We start from the raw sequence: 25,272 nt of genomic DNA on the forward strand, positions 1-25,272 counted from the left end.
CTATTAGTACTCCATATGAAGCATGGCATGATAGAAAGCCTTATATTGAGCACATGCGTGTTTTTGGTTGTTTGGCATATGCTTTGGTGCCACAAACACAGCACAAAAAATTGGATGATAAGGATGTCAAATGCATTTTTGTTGGTTATAGTGTTGAAAGCAAAGGTTACGGGTTGTATCATCGGCAAACAAAGCATATTCTGGTTTCACGGGATGTAGTGTTTGTGAAAGATTCTGTTCATCCCTTGTTGTCATGTACTAGAGAGAGTAATGTAAGCTCACATGACATTTCTGACACTTTGTTGCCTTTCCAGTGCTAGAAATACGAATGTAAATTCCAATGAGGCAAATGTACAGCCTATGGGGGTTTCAGAAAATGTTATAGATCAGCCTATCACTGATGTAGATGTACATGATGTACTTGATGAGGAAAGGGCTGAAAATGAGCAGGCTAGAGGTATGCCAAAATGGTTGTGTATACATTACGTGATAGTAAATTGGATGCACATTTTTCTAGTCGTACTTGTTCAGGATCTTTCCATGCATCTTATGCATCAGATTGTTATGCTTTGGTTGTGTCTAGCTTACATGAATTGAGGAACCTCTATCTTTTGATGAAGCACAGAATTCAAAACATTGGATGGCTACCATGCAATCAGAATATGATGCACTTATAGAAAATGAAAAATGGACTTTATGTGATTTGCCTCCTGGAAAAAAGGCCATTGGTACAACGTGGGTTTACAAGTTGAAATGCAAGCTGGATGGTGAGATCAATCGCCATAATGCTCGACTTGTTGCAAAGGATTATGCACAACAAAAAGGCATAGATTATGAAGAGACTTTTTCTCCCACTTGTCGTATGACTACTGTGCGTTTTCTATGTGCATTGGCAACTCATTTTGATTGGGATGTACATCAATCGGACATTGTTACTGCTTTCTTGAATGGTGACATATTTGAGGAAGTTTATGTAACGCAGCCTCGCGGTTTTGTCAAGGAAGGACAAGAGGACAAAGTGTGCAGATGTAAGAAGGCTTTGTATGGGTTGAAGCAATCTCCTTGTGCTTGGTATGAGAAAGCTGACACTCATTTGGTCAAACAAGGCTTTCGTAACAGCTCAACAAAAAGCACATTATATGTAAAGTGTGAGGGTGATGTACTTCTCATTTTGGTTCTTTATGTAGATGATTTCCTGATCACTAGACCAAATGAGAGACATATTACTGACTTCAAGGCTGATTTGAATGCTAATTTCAAGATGAAAGATTTGGGACTGTTGCATCATTACTTGGGTATACAGTTTAAGCAGTGTGATGGTGGTATTTCCTTTTGTCACAAAAGTTACATAGAGACATTGCTATGTAAGTTTGGACTTGAGGACTGCAAACCTATTGCCACTCCTATGGAAACAAGGTTGAAGTTGAGTCTACATGATGCTGGCGATCCTGTTGATGTCACTCTTTACCAAACTGATGTTGGATGCCTCATTTATGTATGCAACACGAGGCCGAATATTTAGTTTGCAGTCTCACAGGTCAGCAGATTTATGCATAGCCAAGGGTCTAAGCATTGACAGGGTGTCAAGAGGATTTTTCGCTACCATAGTGGCACTTTACATCTTGGCATATTTTATCCCAAGGGGGATCATTGCCGCCAGACTTACATGCTTTTTCAGACTCAGAGTGGGCTGGTTGTTTTGACACGTGAGTGTCCACAAGTGGGTATTGTTTCATGCTTGGCAGTTCATGTATATCATGGTTGAGCAAGAAGCAACCTACTGTGGCCACTTCGAGTTGTGAGGCTGAGTACAGGGCAGTCTTCACAGCTATGGTTGAGTGTGTATGGCTCAAATGCCTTATTGTTGATTTGGGTATTGGACAGGACAATGCCAACACTATCTACATTGACAGTCAGAGTGCATTGGAAGTTGCGAGGAACCCAGTTTTTAATGCTCGCACAAAGCACATTGAGAGGTGCATTACCACTACGTCAGGGAAATGCTCTCAGCAAGAGAGAGTAGCTTGGCTTATGTGCCAACACAGGGTAACCTTGCAGATCTTTTCACAAAGTCATTGTCTTGCGAGAAGCTCGAAGCTCGAAGCTTTCCACAAAGCTTTGGGCTTACTCCCCTTTGTGGACTAATCACGTCCTCAGGGCATGGCACTTCCCTTTACTCATCTGCAAGCTCTCGTTCACCGCATCACTCTAGGGAGGATTTGTTACCATATACATGTGGTAGTGATGTGTGTGAACACAGTAGGACCACCGGGGCCATTTTTCCCTATTTAGGAGGTTTTTCCCCTCGTGCATTGTATATACGCCCATCACTCTAGGGCTATCTATCTTTCCATTGCACACTAAGTAAGTAATACACTCTCTATTTTGTGCCTTGAGTGTCCTAATTCCAACAGAGTGCTCAACTCATATTGGATTAATTAGGATTCACATATAAGTATTATGAAATCATCCTTGTGGATCCACATATGGATATGTAGAATTTTGAAATATGCCAAAGAGTCTTTATAGTCATTGGGTTGTCGCTCTTACTGTCAGTTAGCTTTATTGTAATAAACACTTATGACCAATTGTACTTTCCTTCAATATCTAAATATACAATCTCTAGTTCTTTTGTCTAAAGCTCAAATCTAGTTCTCTATTTGATCTGACATCTAACTCTAAGTCTCCAACGTGGAATAGATGTCAGAAGTGACACGCTCATTCCTTTCCAATGATTTTTGGTATTTGGTGATGATGATTGCACTTTGATGCTCTACTTCTTTCTACCTTGAATTCCAAGAATATTGCCCAAAGCCTTGCTCTAGCTCCTTGTTGTTGAGTATGCAAACACATGAGTGCAAAATGCAAGTTCCTGGATCTGCTCATTCTTGCAATTATGGCCTTGTCTTTTTGACTTGCCGGGGGACTCTTACTATGCATGGACTTTGCCAGATTTAGGTGAAAGGATTTATGCTTCTTAGATACTCATCATTCAAGGGCACATTGGAGCTCTCATCAAGACCTTGATAAGGAGTCATTTACCTATACATTTCTCCTTTGACATCATCATCGTCATCATGAACATTTTGTGTTGCCAGATGAATGCAATGGTGTGGACATGGGAACCAATCAAGTCTACCGTGAATGCGAAGCTGGCCATGTGGGCTTGAGCCTTTATTATGTGATTCTAGCAAAAGAAACCCTTGTAGTGCTCTTTCAACATGCTATGATGATAGAGTTTGGTGCACTTTGACTTGAGAGAAGCTAGATGAAGGATGGCTTGGATAGATGCTTTTGTATTCAATGCCATGTGCATACTCATTTGAGAACTATTGGTATTGTAAGAACCAGAAATGGGTATTTCATTATAGTGATCAAGACAATAAGGTAAATTGCTTAAGAGGTCTTTAGCTCACAAACATATGCTCACCAACATATGTATTTTGTTGATAATGATTCAACAACATATTTTAACCCTTCCTCATTGCATTGCTTTCTGGAATCGTCATTGGCATGTATTGGGGACCACCATTCATTGCCCCATTTGCAAATGGCACAAACCTTGCTCTTGTTGCGGTGACGTCGGGAGACGATTGGGATGTAGCCTATATGTTGGGCCCAAATTTGCTACTTTCAGAAAGGCCAGAGATTGACTTTGATTTTTGCATTTTCAGTGGCAAGATTGAAGAGCTCCAAGAAGAGTTTGGACTAGGATGACCCCTCTTGGAATCACCACATTTCTCAGTACCATATTGAGGCAGATACATGCTCCATAACCCTTGCAAAAAAACCACATTCTCTCACCATGTCTCTAATGGATGAGAGGTCTTAGGGCAAAAACTTTGGGGCAAATAGAATATCTTTATTAGGAGAGGGATGGATTCTTTAGATAACGGTTTGGGTGAGCAAAGGTTGATGGTATAGAAATCCACCAAAGAGCAGCATTGTCCGTGCAAAAGTTCCCGCTATACATTGATGGGGGACTATCTTGGATAGGCTATGTGTATCTGCTGTGTAGGCTTTCCACTATTTAAATCCATATCCCTCAATGAGAGGTGCACATTCTTCTGCACCTTAGTCTTTAGGTGGCGAAAATGCATGGATAGTCATCATATATGCCATCACATGTTTCTTCCTGACGTGGGAGCACATAATTACCGTGAAAATATGTTGCATTGTAGATGTTGTACAATCTAGCCTTATGCCGATGCAAAAAAGCCCAAAGATGTTCTTCCTCTTCTTCCTAGAAATCTCTCCTTTGATGAAGTCATGGTTACCCTAAATGACGTGATTGTGAGGGGGGCTATAGACTAGCACTATTTTCAACAGTTTGGAGCGCTTGGTGTGCAATTAACTCAATTTGCCCACCATGTAAACTCAAGTCCTAATTTCTAGTTGCTTCTGGAATGGCTCGTTCATTAAGGTGAATAGCTTAATAAAACCTCACCAAGCTCACCATCAATAACCAACTGGTTGGATTCACAATGCTCCAAGTTGGTTTCCAACTATTTTTGAGTGCATGCACAAAACCCTTTAAATGAGTGCAAAAGAAGTGGCGACCAGAAGATTGCACACAAGCACCGAGAGGGTGGGTTGAGTGTTGTGGTTAGCTGCTCTCTCTCTCTCTCTCTCTCTCTCTCTCTCTCTCTCTCTCTCTCTCTCTCTCTCTCTCTCTCTCTCTCTCTCTCTCTCTCTCTCTCTCTCTCTCTCTCTCTCTCTCTCTCTCTCTCTCTCTCTCTATGTGCGGTGTGAGCACCGCTACCACCTAAATCTAAGCACCAGTTACGATCGCACAAAGAGGATGCATTTCCAAATTTTGTTTTCTTTTGATGCCACATGTCGCAAGCATAGGACGTAGCATATTTTGCTTGTTTCATCGTCCTTTAATATAGATAAAGATAAAGATAAAGAGAAGTGGAGGTTTTAACTTCCATGTGGGTGCATTTGCAGCCAAGGGGAGGTTAAAACCTCTACTTTTTTTGTGTTAGCAATGAACCTAACCACCACCCGTGCCTCATTGCCTAATACAACAGCCCATAGTGCTATTCCTAATCACTACCTCTACCTTGTAGCTTGATATACCACTATTGCCAATAGTGCAACAATGGTAGGAAGACCCCCCTCCCCCCCCGGCACCGTCTCACATGGACGTGGGAGATGGAATCAAAGGCCCCCATCAATCCAAGGTCCTCGCATTAATTGGGTGCCTTAGATCTTGTTGCAGAATTTTGAGTTTACTTCTCCACATTATGATATGTTTGCGTGTCAAAACTTGAGAAAGACGCCTACATTCCACAAACAACATGCATGCACGATGTGGTTAGGGAACATGGCTCTCATTTTCGAGGTTGTGGGTTCAATCCTCTGAGGTCGGTGGTGTCAAAGTGGGCGAAGTAAACTGGGGCACCCGAGTTTACATTTTTCTGCCCGAGATCCCTCGCCCCCCCTCCGAGCTATGTAAGCTCCAATTGTTTCTTATCTTTCTGCCCATTTATTGCTTAGCCATTGCTTTGGTGGGGGGGGGGCAGAGAGAGAGAGAGAGAGAGAGAGAGAGAGAGAGAGAGAGAGAGAGAGAGAGAGAGAGAGAGAGAGAGAGAGAGAGAGAGAGAGAGAGAGAGAGAGAGAGAGAGCACTAATCCGCGCATGCATGTGCAAGAAAGAGTGCACGTGGTGGTGGAGACACCTTTCTCGCTCTCTCTCGCTTCTTCTCTCTGTCTCTCTCTTCTTTTTCTTTTTCTTTCATCTCTCTGTTGTCAGTGTTTTCCTCTCTGTTGTTTATTTCATTTTCTTGTCCCTCTCACTCTTTCTCATTCTTCTTCTTTGTCTTTTTTTGCCATTGATGGCAGAGGAGTCTCACCCTTTGCAACATATTTGTCTTTTACACGTGAAATTCGTAGAATGGGCATAGGATGTTCGAGCATGAGCAATGCATGTTCATTAGTTCTTAAGCATGTTATGTTAATTTGTGCCATGGACCTCTTAGTTTAGTTTCTCTCTCTCTCTCTCTCTCTCTCTCTCTCTCTCTCTCTCTCTCTCTCTCTCTCTCTCTCTCTCTCTCTCTCTCTCTCACACACACACACACACACACACACACACACACACACACAGGGTGCGCACATGCACAATGTAATGGTCTAGTTTTGGTGAAAAAGTGACGTAGGCCCACCAACACGTCCAGACTGGGGTTAGCATTGTGACTAAAAATTGATGGGAAACTATGGGAAGACCTCACCTTGCGACCACAACCATAGTAGTGAAGATGGCCAATGGGTCTATTGTTAAACCTATTGGGTTGCTAGAAGATCTCAAGATCAAGGTCTTTGGACATAAAATAAGGATTACCTTTATTGTTATGGATTTCTCCAAACACACTATGGCATCGGAGATGATCTTAGGACGTCCTTTCATGAGGGAAGCAAAAATGGTGCATGACTGGTCCAAAAACCATGTCTACCTGCAGTTCCAAGATTCTGTCATTCGAGTGGATCTTGTGACGGGTGGAGCACATCCTCTAGGAAACAGGTTTATAATTGATCATAGAGCTGACACCACAGTTCACTTGGCCCCATTGCAGTATTGTTACACGTGTAAAGCGGACACTGATGTTGGGAAAGATTCTCCTTATATGGATGTACTACCTGGGATGACTGAGTCGGACAATTGGATTGGGTCCACCTAGCAGCAACCATAGACACTTGGGGAAATAGGGGGACGACCTAGGAAACACCTGACGGGGATGAAATACCACCACTTGTACCCTTAAACATGCTAGAAGCAATGGATATAGCTTCTGATGATCTACAAGATGAATATTTGACTGGCATTGAAACCAGTAGCGCCTCACAAGACTATAGCCCACACGATTTGGGGTCAGAATCATCAGTTGAAATTGACTCTGAGGATGAAGAATCTGAGTTAAATCTTAGTGCAAATGTGGGGACAAACCATTCAGGGCCCAGTGGTAACCTAGATGATAATCTATCCAAGGGAGCAGAAGACACAAGTAGTGATTCATCTAGTGAGTCTTCACTAGAAATCGACCGTAATCGAGAATTAAACAAAAAGAGTAAGAGATATAAGAGGCGACGATATCGATCAAATGTGCGTGCTAGAATAAATGAAAATAAATCTACCGTAGACACTACAAGAGGTTGTGTGCTCTTGTGACGCTGTTAGCGACGAAAATACATTGGGTTTTTATGACCCCCGGCGTCGCTAAAACCGTCGCTACGAGCGTCGCTATAGGCGTCGCTATATGCGTCGCTATGAGCGTTGCTATATAGCGACGCCTATAGCGACGCTTATAGCGACGTTTACACTGCAGACTATAGCGACGCTCATAGCGACGCTATAGAGCCATAAATAGCGACGCTTATAGCGACGCCCGAGAGAATATTTTTTTGGTGGCAGGGCATTGAATGCCCTGCCACCCATCAACCATATTGTACTTGATTCACTTTTTAAAAAAAGTGCAAAGGTAGATAATAGACCCAAAATAGTCACCCACAAGACGCATTGTTTGCAAAATTGACAATTGTACATATCATAGGCAAAATGAATTGATTGGCAAATGTAATAATGACAATTGTACAACATCATAGGCATAAAGAATTGATTGGCAAAAGGAACTGCGGTGACAAATGTAATAATATACATGGTTCAAAAAGACGTATAAAATCCGTCTCATGATACATAAGCTATGAGAAACCCTAAACTAATGCTATCTAGCTACGGCTAAACTGACGTCGTTTAGTCAGACGTCTCATCGCGTCCAAGCGGCGTATCTGTCGGATTCTGCAAAAAAAGACAATAAGACAGCTTTCAGTAAGTATAAACATATAACGACATTTATAAAACAATACAAAAAATAAAAAAGAGTAAACCCTAATACTAACCATGCCGCCGCGAGAACTGAGAATGTCCATCAGAGCGTTTAAGCCCTTCCTGCCTGCGTACTCACGCTCGTACGGTGTGGGATCACGTCCTGTCATCGACCACTGTCAAAACATACAAAGATTTCATTATGTTAGAACTAAAAAACTCATAAACCCTAAACTATCGAACATGCATAAAGAGCAATGTGAAAAGACTTACAAAATCGGCCTCAAATGATGCCCATCCACCGCTCCCCAAGTGGTGCGAGCTCCCTGCCTCTACTCGCGCTCTGGCTGCATCCTTTTGTTGCTTCCACTTGTCGGGATTCTCGCGCGCTGCTTTCTTCGCATTCTTCCAATCTTCTTTGGCCAGCCAATCTGGCCTATTCCCCGTCTCCACTCGATTCGTGCCCTTTGTCGCTCTTGCTTTGCATCCTCATATTGTGAAATCCACTTTTGCATCACTGGATTGTGAAGCATGCAAAATCGGTTGATTTTAGCCTCTAGATCTTCCGTCATCTTCTTCTCAACACCGAGATTACACATGACAATCCCAGATATGCGCTCATCATCTATGGTTCGCCATAGCGTGTCCCGGGATTTATCAAATCCGTCTAGCCACTCTCCAATGTACACTAGGGACTCTGATACCAACCAACCTTCTGCCATGCTACCCTCCGGACGTGCCTTTTGACGCACATATCCCTTAAGCGTTTTCATGAAACGCTCTAAGAAGAACATCCATCTGGAATGAACTGTGCCAGCTATTTTCACCTCATCAACTATGTGAACAAGAAGATGCACCTGAATGGTTAGCATTGTAGTAGGAAAATGTTTCTCAAACATGCACACAAGCTCCGCAGCATTTAGTTTGGCGAATGGTATGGAGTCTACGTTGATCTCCTTTTGTGAGATCCATTGCACCAGCTTTGCAAGTTTGTAGATTGTGTTACGGATGTCGAGAGACAAACATCCCTCAATGGCAACCGGTAAAATAAACTGTAAAGTATGTGCAGTAATGATATTAAAGTCCACATTTTATGCAATGATATTAAAGTCCACTATGAACGTACCTGACACATTTTATGCCAATCGTGTGACTTCAAACCGGTAAGCTTTCCTTCTTTAGTAAAACACGTTCGGAGCGAGTGCATTACGCCAGTGGGGGTCCGCAAAGATCGAATGGCCTCTTTTACTTTGCGTTCTTGGGCTCCTGTGAAAATCCATGGTGCTTTAGGGAGTTTTATCGATCCATCAGACGCTGTTTGCGGCCAATATTGCTCCATACGATCCACATTTCTAAGGTCAACTCTGGCTCCCAAAGTATCTTTCTTGCCGGTCAAATGGTCCCATAGTAGATTACCCACATTCTTGAATATGTGCATTGGATCGAGCAAGTGATTGATCATGAGTCGGGGCCAGTATGGTAACTCGTACCATAGAGATAGTCTCTTCATCCCTGGAGGCAATCCGTAATCGCACATCTCCTTCTGCTCTAACCATGCTTGTGCAGACATCCTTGGTGGCTCTCTTCCCAAAAAGCCATCGCGTAACACATGATTCTCTGGAAGATACGCTTGATGACCTTTGTAGATTTGCTTCTTCAGTGAGGGTGCCCTACGTGCATTCAGTCTAGGTCCACATGTGACACATGCTCTATATCCGCTTGTTTGAAGCCCTGCATGTATACACATGATAATAGATCAACTATGGGAAAAAAAAATATTTACAGTGTCTGAGTGAGGAGTGTCAATAGATCACCTGAGCATTCTGTTAGCCCGGGATAGTCATGCATGGTCCACATTAGAATGCCTCTGATCAAAGCATTCCGTCGTCCTGTGTGTCGGCTCATATCCACCACCTCTATACCAATCCACAATTGTTGTAGCTCTTCCAATAGTGGACGAAGATACACATCCATATTCCCCACTTTATATCGCCCTGGCACAATCAAGCTTAGCCATAGGTGCCCCTTCTTCGTAGTCAACCACGGGGGAATGTTGTAGTTGACGATGACAACGGGCCATACACTGTAAGATGTTGATCTTTGACCAAATGGATTTACGCCATCCATAGCCAGGCCTAAGCGCAAATTTCGAGCTTCCCTGGCAAAATCCGACCATGTTCCATCTATATGTTTCCAGGCTGCGCAATCTGCAGGAATTCGTAGCACACCATCCGAAGATTTATTCTCCTCATGCCATGATGCTAGGGCGGCCATGGACTTACATTCGAAGAAATGCTTCATGCGAGGAAGCAAAGGAAAATGTCGCAAAACCTTTTGTGGAATTTTTGTCCCGTGGAGATCTACTCGATATCTTTCGGAATCACATTTCGGACACTTCTCCATGTCTGTGTATTCCCCTCTGAAAAGAATGCAGTCATTAGGACAAGCGTGGATAGAATTGTAATCCATCCCCAAGTTTCGCAAAATCTTTCTTGCTTCATCTCGGGAATCTGGCATCACATTGTCAGCTGGTAGTATGTGCTCTTTCAGCAATCTACACAACATAAAAATATGATACAGTCGTGTAAAAATCTATCAGATCATTATACATTTAGAGTTCTATTAAAGTAAACTAACTATAATAGATCACCTGAAAAGCGTTGTGACGCTAGTGTCACTCCATCCAAACTTTGCCTGCATGTTGAGAAGAACCAGGAGTGCTTTCAATCTAGACATACGTGCTCCATTATACAATGACGTATCGGCTTCACTTTTCATATCATCATAGATAAGCCTTTCTGAATCCATGATCGTCTCGATCATTTCATCAATCTCGGGCTCAAACATTGCCTCGTTGGGAATGTGCTCTGCATGATCATCCCCCGAGCTGTCAGAGGCTACATCTTGTGGCCTCACATATGCTGCTTGACCAAAGCGCCTGCGAACACGTCTATTGGGTTGCAAGATTGCTGCTTGTTGGCCAGCGTCAGAGTCCGACGAGTTATAATTGGCAACAACTCGATCTATAATAGATGGATCGAACTCGCCAAATTCGCGAACGTGCTGCAAAGAAACACGTCTTGTCCGTCGCACAGCATGCTTGCATTGATTACAAGGACATAAGACCCTCGTTGAGAGATAGGTGTTTCGGTTGGACGGTCCCACATCCTCGTCGCTACTCATAATGAGGATAAAAAACTTATAACCTGGACAACAAATTTAATATTCTATTGGCATTCTTCGTCTTATCTCTCTCTCTCTCTCTCTCTCTCTCTCTCTCTCTCTCTCTCTCTCTCTCTCTCTCTCTCTCTTTACCTCACATTCTCTAGTCATGTCCAATCCCCGCACACCTCGGTCTAGAGGTGCACGGAGATCAGAACCACCGGGTTATAATCTCGTCTTTATTGGTCAATACCTATATTTGTGGGTACAAGAAATCTACACACCCACGTCTACATGATACTGCATGTAGTGGACAAAATCCCTTTGCCTCTTCTCTAGCTGTAGCACTTCACTTCATCTTAACATCTTTTCACAGTAGATCTTTTCACTGTTCGTCTAACTCTAAACCCTAAACCGTAAGTAATTCTTGCGTGGACTCGATCTAACGTAAATAAGCGTAAATCTAAATAAACGTAAATCTAACTAAAAATAAAGCTAAATCTAATTTAACGTAAGTCTAATGACTAGAGGTTGTCTAGATGGTCATTGTGTCGGGGATGTAGTGACTCTTGCCGCCCTGAAGATCCACCTTCTTCCCTATCTTTTGAAGACATTTCACCAGTACTTTTGGATCGACGGAGCCCACCATGAGTGAAGGCAGCAATACCCTATATTCCATTGAGGGCTTTCTTCACCCGCTTCATGCAGGCATCGTAGTCTATGGAGACCTAAATCTAATCTAATATAACGTAAATATAAATCTAGCTTAAATAAACGTAAATCTAGTTAAAAATAAACCTAAATCTAATTTAATGTAAGTCTACATATAACCTAATCTTTAACGTCTTTTAAGATAGTTTCCTACGACGTTATAACTCTCTTCTTCTTGTGTGTGTGCGCGTGTGTGGATGTGTGTGCCAATAAAAAGAGATAAATGGTATAACCTTTCTATCACCCATGCCAAGTATGATAGATTGATTATGCCATTTCCCTCTTGAATAATAGGTCTTCAGTTCAACTCCTCGTCGGCTAGATCTCTAGGTCTTTTAATTTTAATTAGTTTCCTACGACGTTAAATTAGTTTCTCTCTCTTTCTCTCTCAATGTGTGTGCGTTTTTTTGGATCGTATGCATGTTTTCTCTCTCTTTTCCTCTCTCAATGTGTGCGTTTTTTGTTTATGCATGTTCTCTCTCTCTTTTCCTCTCTCAATGCGTGCGTTTTTTGTTTATGCATGCTCTCTCTCTCTTTTTCTCTCTCAATGTGTGTGTGCATTCTTTGTTTATGTATGTGTGTGTGCGTTTTTGTTTTTGTTTGTTCTCTCTCTCTCTCTCTCTCTCTCTCTCTCTCTCTCAAAAACACTATGTGTGTGTGTATGTGTGTGTGTGAGAGAGAGAGAGAGGGAGAGAGAAAGAGGGGAAGGGAACATGAGAATGCGGAGAGGGAAGGAGCATACCTGGCTCTCCTTCCTCTCCTCGTGTGTGTGTGTGTGTGTGTGTGTGTGGAGAAGAAAAAGAGAGAGAGAGAGAGAGAGAGAGAGAGTGAGTGAGGGAGAGCGTTACCTGCTCCTTGCTTGAGGGCGCCTCAGATCTGAGTTTTTGGGCGCGCTCGGTTATTTTTTTACCCCAGCCGGCGTCGCTATGAGCATCGCTATAAGCGTCGCAAATTTCTTTGTAAATTTGCGACGCTCATAGCGACGCTTATAGCGACCCTCATAGCGACGCCGGGAAATTTTTTTTTGAGCGTCGCTGTGTGAGCGTCGCTAATATGAAGAGCCTCTTGTAGTGAGAATGGCTTAATTATATAGGGGCATGTGATGCTCATCGAAAGTTGGTAGATAACTGGGGTGAATACCTTCAAAGCGTTATGTGGTGTAGTCCACAACCCATTGACATCGCACAACTCGAGGCTACAGAAGTTGAGCCGTACCGTAGGGAGATGAAAAAATCCAGAGTTAGCTCAACAACAAAAGGAATCAGAAGTTAAATCACAGTCCACAGAACAACAGGACCCCACAGACTTACACCCTGCACCTGAACATTTCAAATCCTATACCACAGAGGAACGTAAGGTTGTGTATACAAAGGCTCAAAGAAAACCTATCAATGGGAGCAATGGAGTCTATGATGGTCCAGCGATAGTTAAGGAAATAGAGTTAGCAGACCCAGGAGAAGAGTCTAAACCTGTTTTCATTGCCCAAGATCTGACCGAGACTGAGGAGTGTGTACTTAAAGAACTTCTCAAGGAATTCAGGGATATATTTTCCTGGACTTATCATGATATGAAAGGTGTTCCACCTTCCGTGGTGCAACACACAATCCCTATGAATAGCATGGCTAAACCAGTTCAGCAACGACCCTACCCAATGAATCCTAAATATGCAAAAATCGTTCAAGAAGAGATTGAAAAGCTTGTGGAATGCGGATTCATATACCCTATTGAGCACTCAGAATGGGTGTCACCAATAGTGATTGTGCCAAAAAAGAATGGGAAACTCAGAGTGTGCGTGGATCTCAAGAAGGTCAATGCCGCCACTAGGAGGGACCATTACCACTTGCCATATTCAGAACATGTGCTTGAAAGAGTTGCAGGGAAGGAATCTTATAGATTTTTAGATGGGTACTCTAGCTACAATCAAATCACAATTGCGCTGGAGGACCAAGCTAAAACAGCCTTTATAACCGAATTTGGAGTGTTCACATTTTGTGTTATGGCTTTTGGTTTAACCAATGCCCCTGCTACCTTTCAAAGATTAATAAACACTGCTTTTAGAGAATATTTGAGGGAGTTTTGTGAAGCTTTCTTAGATGACCTTTGTGTTTATTCCTCTTGGAAAGAACATCTATCATGCTTACGAAAAGTGTTTGAGAAGTGTAGATTGTATCGCATCTCCTTAAACCCTTTCAAATGCCAATTTTGGGTTAAACATGGAGTCATTTTAGGGCATATAGTGTCCAAAAATGGGATTTCCACAGATGAGAGCAAAATTAAAGCCATTGATGAATTGCCACCACCTACAAATTATAAAGGAGTTCAAAGGTTCATGGGCCATGTTGGTTATTACCGACGATTTATTTTAAACTTTGCCGAGATAGCTCGTCCTTTGTACAAGCTTCTTATTGAGTTCCAATGGACTGCAGAGTGTGACCATCCTTATGATCATTGAAAAAGACCTTGACTAGTTCTCCTATTCTACGAGTGCCCGGTTGGAATGGAATTTTTCATGTGCATATTGATGCATCGAACTTTGCTATTGGGTGTGTTCTAGCTCAACCAGAAGAACATAAACTAGACTACCCCATTAGCTTTGCAAGTCGTCAGTTGAATGATGCCGAAAGAAACTACACCACTACAGAGCGAGAAGGTTTAGGTATGATTTATACAGTGAAGAAATTTCGCTACTACCTTCTGGCCAACAAGTTTGTGTTCTATGTTGATCATCAAGCCTTGTTGTATCTAGTAAATAAACCTTGTTCCACGAGAAGAATTACACGATGGTTGTTAATTCTCCTTGAGTTTGATTTTACCGTTGTGGTGAGACCTAGTAAAAGATGTCATGGCTGATCATTTGTCTCGCATACTCAATGGTGAAGCCCCTTCTGGAGTCGATGATGAATTGCCTAATACTTCTCTATTCCTAGTCGAAACCATACCTGAATGGAGTGAGAAGATTGTGAACTTTCTAGTTAATGGTTTTCCACCCAAAGAGCTTCGTAAAGACAGAGCTTGAAAACTGTTAAAAGAATGTGAACCTTACTCTCTCATTGCGGGAACTCTCTACAGGCTAGGGAAGGATGATATTCTTAGACGTTGTGCCCTTGAGGATGAGTATTTATACATACTGCAAGAAGCCCACACAGGTATAGCTGGAGGACATTTCTCAGGGGAACTAACAGCTAGAAAGGTGTTGCAATCAGGCTATTTGTGGCCAACCTTATTTAAGGATGCATCACTTTTTGCAAAAGGATGTGATGAATGCCAACGTTACAAGATCACACAACAAAAGGATAGGATGTCCTTACATCCTGTTAAAGGTACTTAACCATTTGAAAAATGGGGTTTGGACTTTGTAGGCCCAATTAGTCCGGCAGCTCGTAGCACTCAATCTCGATATATTATCTTTGCCACTGACTATGTGACAAAGTGGGCGGAAGCCAGGGCGACATGTAAGGCCGATGTGAGGTCAACTGCCAAATTTCTCTTTGAGAACATTATTACAAGATTTGGTTGTCCCTTTGAGATTGTGAGTGACAATGGTACTCATTTTATAAATGGAGTAATAAAAGAACTCAGTACCAACTTTATGATAGCTCACCATAAATCCACACCTTATTATCCACAAGCAAATGGCCAAGCTGAGAGCACCAATAAGACCTTAATCTCTATCTTAACCAAAATGGTGGAAGCTCATCATACAGATTGGGATTTAAATCTTACATCAGCTCTATGGGCTTATCGTACTGCGTATAAAGTTTCCATTAATTGCACACCATTCAAGATGGTGTATGGCCAAGAAGCGGTTATGCCGTGGGAGTTTGTCGTTCCTAGTCTTCGAGTAGCTTCTCAAGAAGGTTGGGATGGTAACCCCTTAGTTGAGCGATTATATATCCTTGAAAGGCTAGATGAAGAGAGGCAATTAGCTGTGCAAAATGCAGTTGTGGAGAAAGATAGGAAGAAGAAATGGTTTGACCGTCATCTAAAGAACAAAGATATCAATGTTGGTGATAAAGTCCTTATGTATGGAGTGCGTAACGAAAAGAAAAAGTTGAAATATACGGGAAAAGGACCATATAGAGTATGTGAGATCACCCCACAAGGAACCATTCGTGTGGAGACTCTTGATGGAGTTGAAACCATTGGATTCCTCAATGGGAGCAAATTTAAAAGATACTATGATCCTTTAAGCCAAAAGGAGTTGCGTGCCATCCATACAAAAAAGGCATCCAAGGCACAAATAGAATTGAAGAAGATATAAGCTCAAGCTGAGGCTAAGGAGCTACAACAACGTATAAGACGAAAACGAGAGGCTAACCTTGGAGTCACACATGCATTCCACGTTGAAATCGAGGAGGATTGGTTGGACTCTGACACACCTCTACGATACCCTATTGAGCTAAACAGCAGCTATGGAAAAGTGTTATATAACGCCTTATTGGACATGGGTGCTAAATATAATCTACTATCATATGGGGTGTGGGGTCAGTTAGGGAAGCCACCTCTATCTGAGAGTATTATCCAAGTCAAGGTTGTCAACAAGAAAAAAACTGTAGTTTTTGGAATTTGGCACACTTCTGTCAGTTATGACAATGGGGTCGTAGCTCAAGACTTTTTGGTCATGCCTGTTGGAACTATGGAGGGTAATATAAACCTAGGACGCACGTGGATGATAGCCACCAAATGCACTATTGATTGGGGGACAGGGGGTGACACAACACAGAAACCAACTCTTAGCCCTTCCACGCAAGCCATAGTCCCTGAGATATTGCCTCTTAAGGAAATAAAACCCAAAACATTGCATGTCCAAGAGGTTGAACCATATGTCCCCATAGCCCAAGTCTCTAGAGCTTCAACTGATGTAGCTGAAATAAAGCTTGAGACACATAAGACCCATCCCAATATAACAAAGAAAACATACAAGTGGGTCCCTAAAGCTTCTTTAGCAACCATAGCCAATGCTAAAAGATAGAAGCTTGGTAAGAGACGTCCCATTCGCCCCAAGAAATTTAAAGAAATGTTGCGTTGGATTCCTAAAAAACTAATGGAAGCCCAAGGCTACTATGAAGGAAATGATCAAATCTGGGTGCCAAAACGTAAACTGTGCTCTTACGTGTCATCTGGCCCATGTGAGCTCAATCCTGTGGCTCCAAAACAAATTGAAGATCGTGGAAAGGAAAGAATCACGGAATGCAACACACCCGCTCCAGAGCTAGTTTGGGTACCAAAGAAAGAACGATTCGTTCCATCTAGCTCAAGAACATTGAAAGGAAATGAAACTTCTTGCTCTTCATGTAGTTCCTATACGGAAATAGAAGCTTCGACACAACCTCCACCTACCATTGTACATATTCATACAAGCAAGAAAGAGTTTACACCTCCCATTGTAAGTTCACCACCTACAACGATGTTGCAAATAAAATCATGGGAGAGTACCTTACCACCCTTGCAACTAGATGAAACGCATAGAGCGGTCGAAAACTATTGGTTAAAGCCTTCACCTATAACAACTTGGAACAACTGGTTTCAAAGGGTGATGACATCATTTCAAACGGTATAATCTATCCAAGGAAGGGGGGAGTGTTTGTTGACATCCATCATTCACTTGCTTCCCTCTCAACCTTTCTCCCTATCCTCTTAATCTCCAATCTTAGGGAATGTATATATAAAGCCTTATCCTCACAAAAACAAGATAAAAAAGTAAAAGAGCAAGAGCCATAACACAAAATCATAAAAACACATTATGCACAAGAACACAACCCTTGTAATATCTACACTCTAACCATCATCTATTTGCGTGTACAAATATGGCTAGTACTCTAGAGTCATCCACTCCTGCCTTGGGTGAGAGGTACCCTCGTTACTTTTCACAAATGTTTCACATGGTCTTTCCGGTGCTTGCATGTGAATGGGATTTGGTAGGTACGCTAGCAAGTGAGAGGAATTTTGAGGAGTTAGAGTTGCTGATACGTCTCTTGACCACGACTGATCCATACTTAGTAGAGAGCGTTTCTCCCATTGCACAAGCCTATCCTTTCAACCAAGATGACTATAGGCGTCTAGTGACCTTCTTAGTAAACATGGGTACCTATGATGAAGAAGAAGATTTACATGACTACACGGATGGCACATATGGTCTCATGGATGATGACTTTGTTTATCTCGACGACGAGGATAGGGGTTTAGCCGTAGAGTTTCCCCCCAATCTCTACAATATCCTATTCCCTTGACTCCCTAGGGGGGGTGCAAATAATTAGGTTAGGGTTCCTTATGTTTTTTTTTTTTTGTGTTCAATAAGTGTTGGTACCTTTTCCCACTGATGTGCCTCCTAGAGGTATTCTTTGTGTTTCTTAGTGTATACAGGAACGTGTTGCTGTTGTTAGGATTTGGACCTTCATGGGAACTTTCTCTCGCTCACACTTCAAATCAAGCGAGAACATCGACACAAACAGGTGTTTCTTGTCCATTAGCATTGCTCCTTATCTTTTTGCATCCATGTTTGTCTGCTTTGATTGTGATTGGTAGCATAATATTCAGCGCATTTGCTTAGTACCAAACATTAAATTCAATGAATTTTTTGTCATAATCACTTGTCTAGATTTAAAAATCAAGCAGTCCGACTAAGCTAGTTTGACCAAGTTAGGTGTTAGAGATCTTCTCTTAATACCATGGGGAATGCCTTCCTAATAATAAATGGTTACTTAGGTTCTTAATCCGATTTAGGCAGCATTGTGTGAAATGTACTAGGGCTTTCTAGTGGGCTTGACCCTATTGACCTTTAGCTTAAGTATTATAAAGGGATTTTACTTGAGTGATGAGCCTGGGGAGGTGTATCAGTGTTATATGACCCCCCAAAGTTACAAAATTAAAATGTTGAAAATGAACAAACAAAAAATCAAAGTGCCACATTGTAAAATCTTAAGCTGGAAGAGAAATCTTAGCTTGATTGGGTACTTCACTCACATGTATCGCCTATGGTACTAGAGCCCTAGAGGTTCCCATTGTGGGCGCTTTTCCTTGAAAAGCAAAAAACCCAATGCATACAAAATAAGCACACACATCAAAATTGAATCACTGTGAAAAGACTTTGGGGGGTCAAAGAAAAGGTAATCAGTCAGGCAATGATTTCATGAGAAATTCCTTTTATAGTAGCTTAACTACAAGTTCTTCTAGGTATAGCCTCTAGTCAGCCCTCGAACATGAAATACTTGGCTCTCGCGATTAAACAACTTAATTGACCAGAGAAAATTAAGAAGCTTACCCATGGTATTAATAGTCGATCTCTAGTGCCTTTCGACCGTTAAATTAGCGACCTCGGACTTGTTTCATTTTTTACCTTTACATCTGTTTATGCATTTGATTACATTGCAATTTAATGCTTATTGCTGACAAATTGTTTAAAATTCTGTTACCAATCAATTGTCTACCTAAAATTGCATATGCTTTTTAATCGCTTATGAGAATGCAATTACTGTGCAATGTTGTTTGATTATGCAGTGATTGAAGAAGGCTAAGGACATTCATCTCAAATGCTCTTCCACCTCGACAAACAAGCTTCAACTCAATAGCTTTTGAGGACGGAATCTACATCAAGAAGGGGGGCATGTTAACCCTCACGGTTCACGGACACCCTATCACCTACGGCGGACGTTGTATTATTTACTTGTAGAGTCAGGTACCGGGCTTGTCGGTCCAATAGAAAAAGGGTAAGAGTGATCGCGGATGAGAGGCGCACTCTAACTGGAACATTCAAGGGATTAGTTGGCTAAGCATGGGCGCCCAAGTGTGAATGGGGTGAGCTCATATAAAAGTCAACTAAACCTAAAATTCACTCATTCTCTCATTTGTGCAATTGAAGAGTGCTCTTGCTCCATCTCCATCTTCTTCTTCTTCATCTCCTTGTGTGTGTGTGTGTGTGTGTGTGTGTGTGTGTGTGTGTGTGTGTGTGTGTGTGCGTGTGTGTGTATGCGTGAGAGAGAGAGAGAGTGTGTGTGTGTGTGTGTGAGATCGAGCATTGCAACAACGGCACGGCGGCGGCGAAGCGGCGGCTCCTTCTTCTTCGCGGCGAAGAATCCTCCACGAAGCAAGCGTAGAGCGGTGAGTGACACACCATCGCCTTCTTTGATCTTACTAGTTTAGGCTTTTTATGTGCTTGGAGCCATTTGTGGCTTGCACACGGTGTATCGGCAAGCATTGACATGTGCAACATACGCGCACAACACAAAAATCTATGTTCCTGAATCTTAATGAGTGATGTGATGTAGAATGAGATAAAACACATCAAAGAAGTTTTAAAAATAAAAAAAGAATACCACGAATGCATCTGAAACGTCAAAAAAACCTTAGGATAGCACTTTAGAATGTTGAAATTCGACGTCTCTAGCTCAAGATATGGCATTTTTAAGCCTCGCGGCCTCATGAGGTCAGAACCAAGCGAGTAGAGGCCCCAGAGACCCATCAAGGGCCTCTATTCGCTTGGTTCTGACTTCTTCTTAGTATTTAATAGTACCTATCAATCGTTATCCAGTACGATCCATTAAAATTCAAATCGCAAGTAGCTCATGAAAAGGTGATTGATGCGTGTGCGAGTTGCACTCATACAAGTACCAAACTTTATAGGATAGCAACAACACGTCATAAAAAGGCGTCGGCGCTTGTGCAAGATGTCACTATCAAGCACCTTCTTTTTCTAGTGATAGGGATAATTTCACCCAAAAGGTTTTCATGGACATTTTCAAAAATAAGAACAAAGGCTTTTTCAATGTAACATTAGACTTCTTCCTATTGGCTAAGGAGCATTCTCTCACTAAAGCTAAAAGGCCCAAAAATGAGTCCAATTTTCTCCTGATAAAGCAATCCAAGTTGATTCCCTCTATCAAACTTCGTCTTTTGGCATACCACACATTTATAAACATACTCTTGTATGTTTGCTTTCATGGTAGGCCAATAGAAATATGTTTCAATCCCCTTTAGGGTAGACTGAATCCCTCTATGCCCTGCATAAGGAGGAGCATGAGATTCATACATTACTTTCTCACGTAGTGAGCTAGTAACGCATAGTCTATTGCCATAGAGAAGATAACCATCTTGTAAAGTAAATGGTTCCTCTTTCTTCCCTAGTGCAAGGGTTGAAATCACATCTCTAAAATCGGGATCAATAGCATACTCATCTATCATAGAAGATAGATCATTGTGAGTTGCTATGGAATCCGCATTCACTCTCGGCCGTCTTGAGAGTGCATCGGCTACTTGATTATGCTTGCTAGCAATGTGAGCAATATGAAAATGAAATTACGAAAGAAAATTTGCCCACCTCATTTGTTTGTCGGAGAGCTTGGTCTGCGTCATGAAGTACTTAAGACTTTGGTGATCCGTTCGCAGAATGAAAGAAGTCCCCAATAAATAGTGCTTCCATGATTCTAAGGCATGTAGAACTGCAAGGAGTTCCTTATCATATATGCCTAGAGCTTGCTCAACAAGGTCAAGCCTTCGACTTTCATAGCCTATGGCGTGCCCTTCTTGAAGCAATGCAGCTCCAAGGCAATCACCACAAGCATCACATTGGACCTCAAATGGCTTTGAGAGATCTGGTAGTGTAAGCACAGGTTGAGAGATAAGCTTTTATTTAAGCTTTTTGAAAGCATTGTTCTCCTTGGTAGACCATGTGTACCTAACGTTTTTCATTGTTAGGTCCTATAATGGTCTTGCTATTAGTGAGAACTTTTCTATGAAGCGTCTATAGTATGCACACATACCTATAAAGCTTTTTAATTCATGAAGATTCCTTGGTTTAGGCCATCCTTTTATTACCTCTAACATTGATGGATCCATTTGGATGCCATCTTGAGAGATAATGTGACCTAAATATTGAATCTCTTTTAAGAAAGATTCACTTTTCTTTCGATTAACATAAAGTTTATTCTCTCTTAGAACATGAAATATTATCTAGAGGCGTTGCTTGTGTTTGTCTAATGAATTAGAGTAGATGATGATATCATCAAAGAACACTCCAATAAAGGTTTGGTGAGGCCTGAATAGCTTCTCCATCAAGCGGTTGAATGTGGTTAATGCATTGGTCAAGCCAAAAGGCATGACAATGTATTCGTAAACACCAAACGTAGTGCGAAATGCGGTCTTTACAATGTCTTATCAACTATCCTTATTTGATGATAGCCACTTTTTAGGTCAATCCTACTGAAGTAGGTAGACCCTTGTAGCTTATCAAAATAGGTCTTCTACCCGTGGAATGGGAAACCTATTCTTGTAGTGATCCTATTTAGTGCTCTATAGTCGACACACATACGATATGTGCCGTCTTTCTTTTGCACTAGTAGCACAAGAGAACAAAATGGAGATGAGCTAGGCCTAACCATGCCCTTCTCAACTAACTCATGCACTTGCCACATAATATCCTCTTGTTGAGCTTGAGAAACTCTATAAGGAGGTTTGTAAGGCGGTGAACTTCCTGGAAGAAGTTCAATTGCATGGTCATCATTGCCTCGTTTACGAGGTAGCTCACAAGGGATTTCGTCAATAAAGACATCTTGAAACCCCTTGAGAAAATTGGATAACTCTAATTCCTTTTGATTGTGTATATTTTCTTTTGCTAAAACATTAGGTTCATTTTGAGAATCTTTAACAAAAATCATGTACACGGAAATAGAGCTCTTTATTGACTTGTTGAAAGCTTGTGTATGTACAATGGGTATAGTGTTACCCATTTCCTTAGCATCTATATACATATCTTTTTCCCTGAACTTAAAGGAGATTCTCCTTTCAGGGAATTTAACATTGGCAACCATGCGATCAAACCATGGTGCCCCTAGGATTACATCCTCATGCTTAAGAGGAGAGATAAAGAAGTCCTCTTTGTCCACATAGCTTTGGACATGGAGCCTCAATTTCCCGATTAAGGGAGTGACTGAAGCTTCTTGCCCCTTGAAAGCACCGTCTGTGGGTAGGACATCCCCCATCTCATAGGCTTGTATGCCCACCTTGGTGGCCAACTCTATAGATATAAAATTGTGAGTAGAACCAGGGTCAAAGAGAATAAAAGCATCATGTTCTCTTACCTTTCCCCAAGAATGGCATAGAGGAGATCCTTTGTGGTGAGTTTCCTCCTCTTGGATTTCAACCAGGGTAGCTCTAGGAGGATCATGGCGGTTGTTCTTTTGGGGACAAGCGCGGTACGCATGCCCTTGTTCGCCGCACTTGAAACACCAGTTATCCTTGCGATAACGCTCAAGCTCTTCACGAGAGAGTTTATTTTTGCCTTTGTAAACTCCCTTCTCCTTAGCTTTGTTGGAATTGCCCTTAGGAGACTTTTGGACAGTGTCCTTCCCCTTAGGCTCATTGGAATCCTTGTTTTTAGGGGGCTTAGAATTTCTCTTAGCCCCTATTTGGAAATTGATTCGAGAGGCCACCATAGTATGATGTATCACCGCCGATATGGTGCGTGGCCTTTGGGAGTTGACATACTCCACCATTTCTTCGGTTAAGCCTGCACAAAATTGCTGCTTTTGCTCTCCAAAATCCAACTTTTTGAAGACAGTGGCTTTGAATTGTAGGTCCCAAAACTTGTCTACATATTTGTGGATGGATTCATAGGGAGAGAGCTTCAAGCTTTGCCATTTGGTGAGTACTTTATCTTTGGCATTGGTGGCCAAAAATTGCTTCATAATGGAAGCTCTTAAAGCTTTCCATGTTTGTGGAGCTTCACCGTTGGCCCGTAGGCTAGACCACCATTGGCTGGCGGACTTTTGAAAGTACATAGCTACATGGCATAGCTTAGAGGACTCCATGAAGCCCTCATCTCCAAACGCCGCATCGAATTGTTGGATAAAGGCGAAGACTTTGTCCGTAGCACCAAAAATGCCATTGTAGGTAAGGAAAGAGATGCTCTTCCCTCCCTCTTTGAACTTCTTGAGCTTGGACGACCTCTTCCATGCGGCATAGGATTTCCTATGGCCTCTTCGTTTTGATGGTTCAAAGGTTGCACCATCACTTTCTTCAGAAGATGAAGAATTTGAGGAAGATGGAGAAGAGGGTGACCTCTTTCTCGCCTTTTTCTTGCCTCGATCTTCATTGTCTTCACCATCACTTTCATAAGAGGAAGAGGATGAAGAAGATGGAGAAGAGGGTGTCCTCTTTCTCGCCTTTTTCTTCTCTTGCTTTTTGTCATCCCTCTTTGAAGTATGGTGTGGAGAAGTATGTGATGGTCTTCTCTGTTTTGGAGGCGATGGAGAGCGTTTAGCCCGCCGTCTTCATGGAGCCATCTCTATCGAGGTGGTGGAAGACTGACTTCTTTCTCGTTCCTTTGGTGGAGGCTCTTGAGTTCTCCTTTGAGAAGGAGATGCGTCATCAAGGAGAAAATTTCTAAGCCCTTCATAGGGATCCTCTTCTTCTTCCCAAATCGGAGAGAGACCTCTTTTGGAAGTCTCACAAGGAGGCTTCCTAGGTGCTCTCTTCTCATGGTGGGGAGCCTAGAGAATCCCATGAGCATGGAGCTGCCGTTGCACTTCACTTTGGAGGGATGGATTGCCCATGGATTGTTGAAGCCTAGAAACAAGATAGTTAACAAGCATCGGGGCATCATTAGTAGCTTGCTCATTAGCAAAATCAAAGTTATCAACATTAATTTCACTCCCTTTACTATTGTCAGCCATTCTAACAACTTTTAGGTGTAAACTTTTTAGGTGTACTTTGGCATTTCAAGCCCTAGTTGCTACTCCTCTTTACCCCTTTAGAAAAAGCACTCAAGCTATTGTACCCGTGGCTCAAATACCGTTAATTGCAAGGAATAGAAGAGAGGGTCGTTCAACACCAAAACAGCACCGGCTCTTGTCAAGCTTCTAACAGCTCAATAGTGGTTAAGCCGTAGGCAAAAGCCCCGTAGGACTCCACTATTAAGACCATAGCTCTCGACGGTGATGCCCCGTTAACTACACAAAGGCAAGCACACTACAAGGCTAAAAAATCCCTATTCTACTTACTCACATGCAATTAATAGTACCAACCATTTATAGCTATCTTGAGGACCTCCCTTCTTGAGCAAGAGAAGAGAAAACTTGTGCTCTGATACCAATGTAACATTTTATGGTCTAGTAACTTGTGTGTAGTGGAAAATAGCATGAAAATAGTGAGCATTTCATTAGAATAGCTTCCTAATGAGAATAACAAGAGTGCTTGGTGGACAAAGCAACAAAAAGCATAACACCTAGTTAGATAGCATGAACAATACTTCAAAAGAGAGAGAAATTAAGCAATTGACAACAGTTGAGGACCGGATTTGCATGGAGACGGTCCCCCCTCCAAAGGCTTTGTATTATGGTTTCTCCCATCAAGAGAGACATTTTACAATACAATTCTTTGTGTTCCTTCAATACTAGCTAGTGCAATGAAGATGGAAACTTCATGCACTAAGCAAAACACTTAGCAAACACAAGATCAATTCTCTCACGGTCTCAGACCCAAGACCTCACACACCTTCGAAGATGGTGAGAGCTAGTGGGGTATGAGAGTAGATTGAGAGGAAGAAGGAGTATTCTTATGACAAAGATGTACATCTCCTCACATAAT

General features: G+C 42.0%; 1 pseudogene; it reads right to left on the minus strand.

Moving 5' to 3' along the window:
- Nucleotides 1-2,656: 2,656 nt before the first annotated feature.
- The window catches only part of LOC147434419 (uncharacterized), a 69,441-nt pseudogene continuing 46,825 nt past the window's right edge, over nucleotides 2,657-25,272 (minus strand).

This window comes from Adiantum capillus-veneris, chromosome 19, assembly GCF_014529385.1.
Source record: "Adiantum capillus-veneris isolate H3 chromosome 19, ASM1452938v2, whole genome shotgun sequence".
NCBI lineage: Eukaryota > Viridiplantae > Streptophyta > Polypodiopsida > Polypodiales > Pteridaceae > Adiantum > Adiantum capillus-veneris.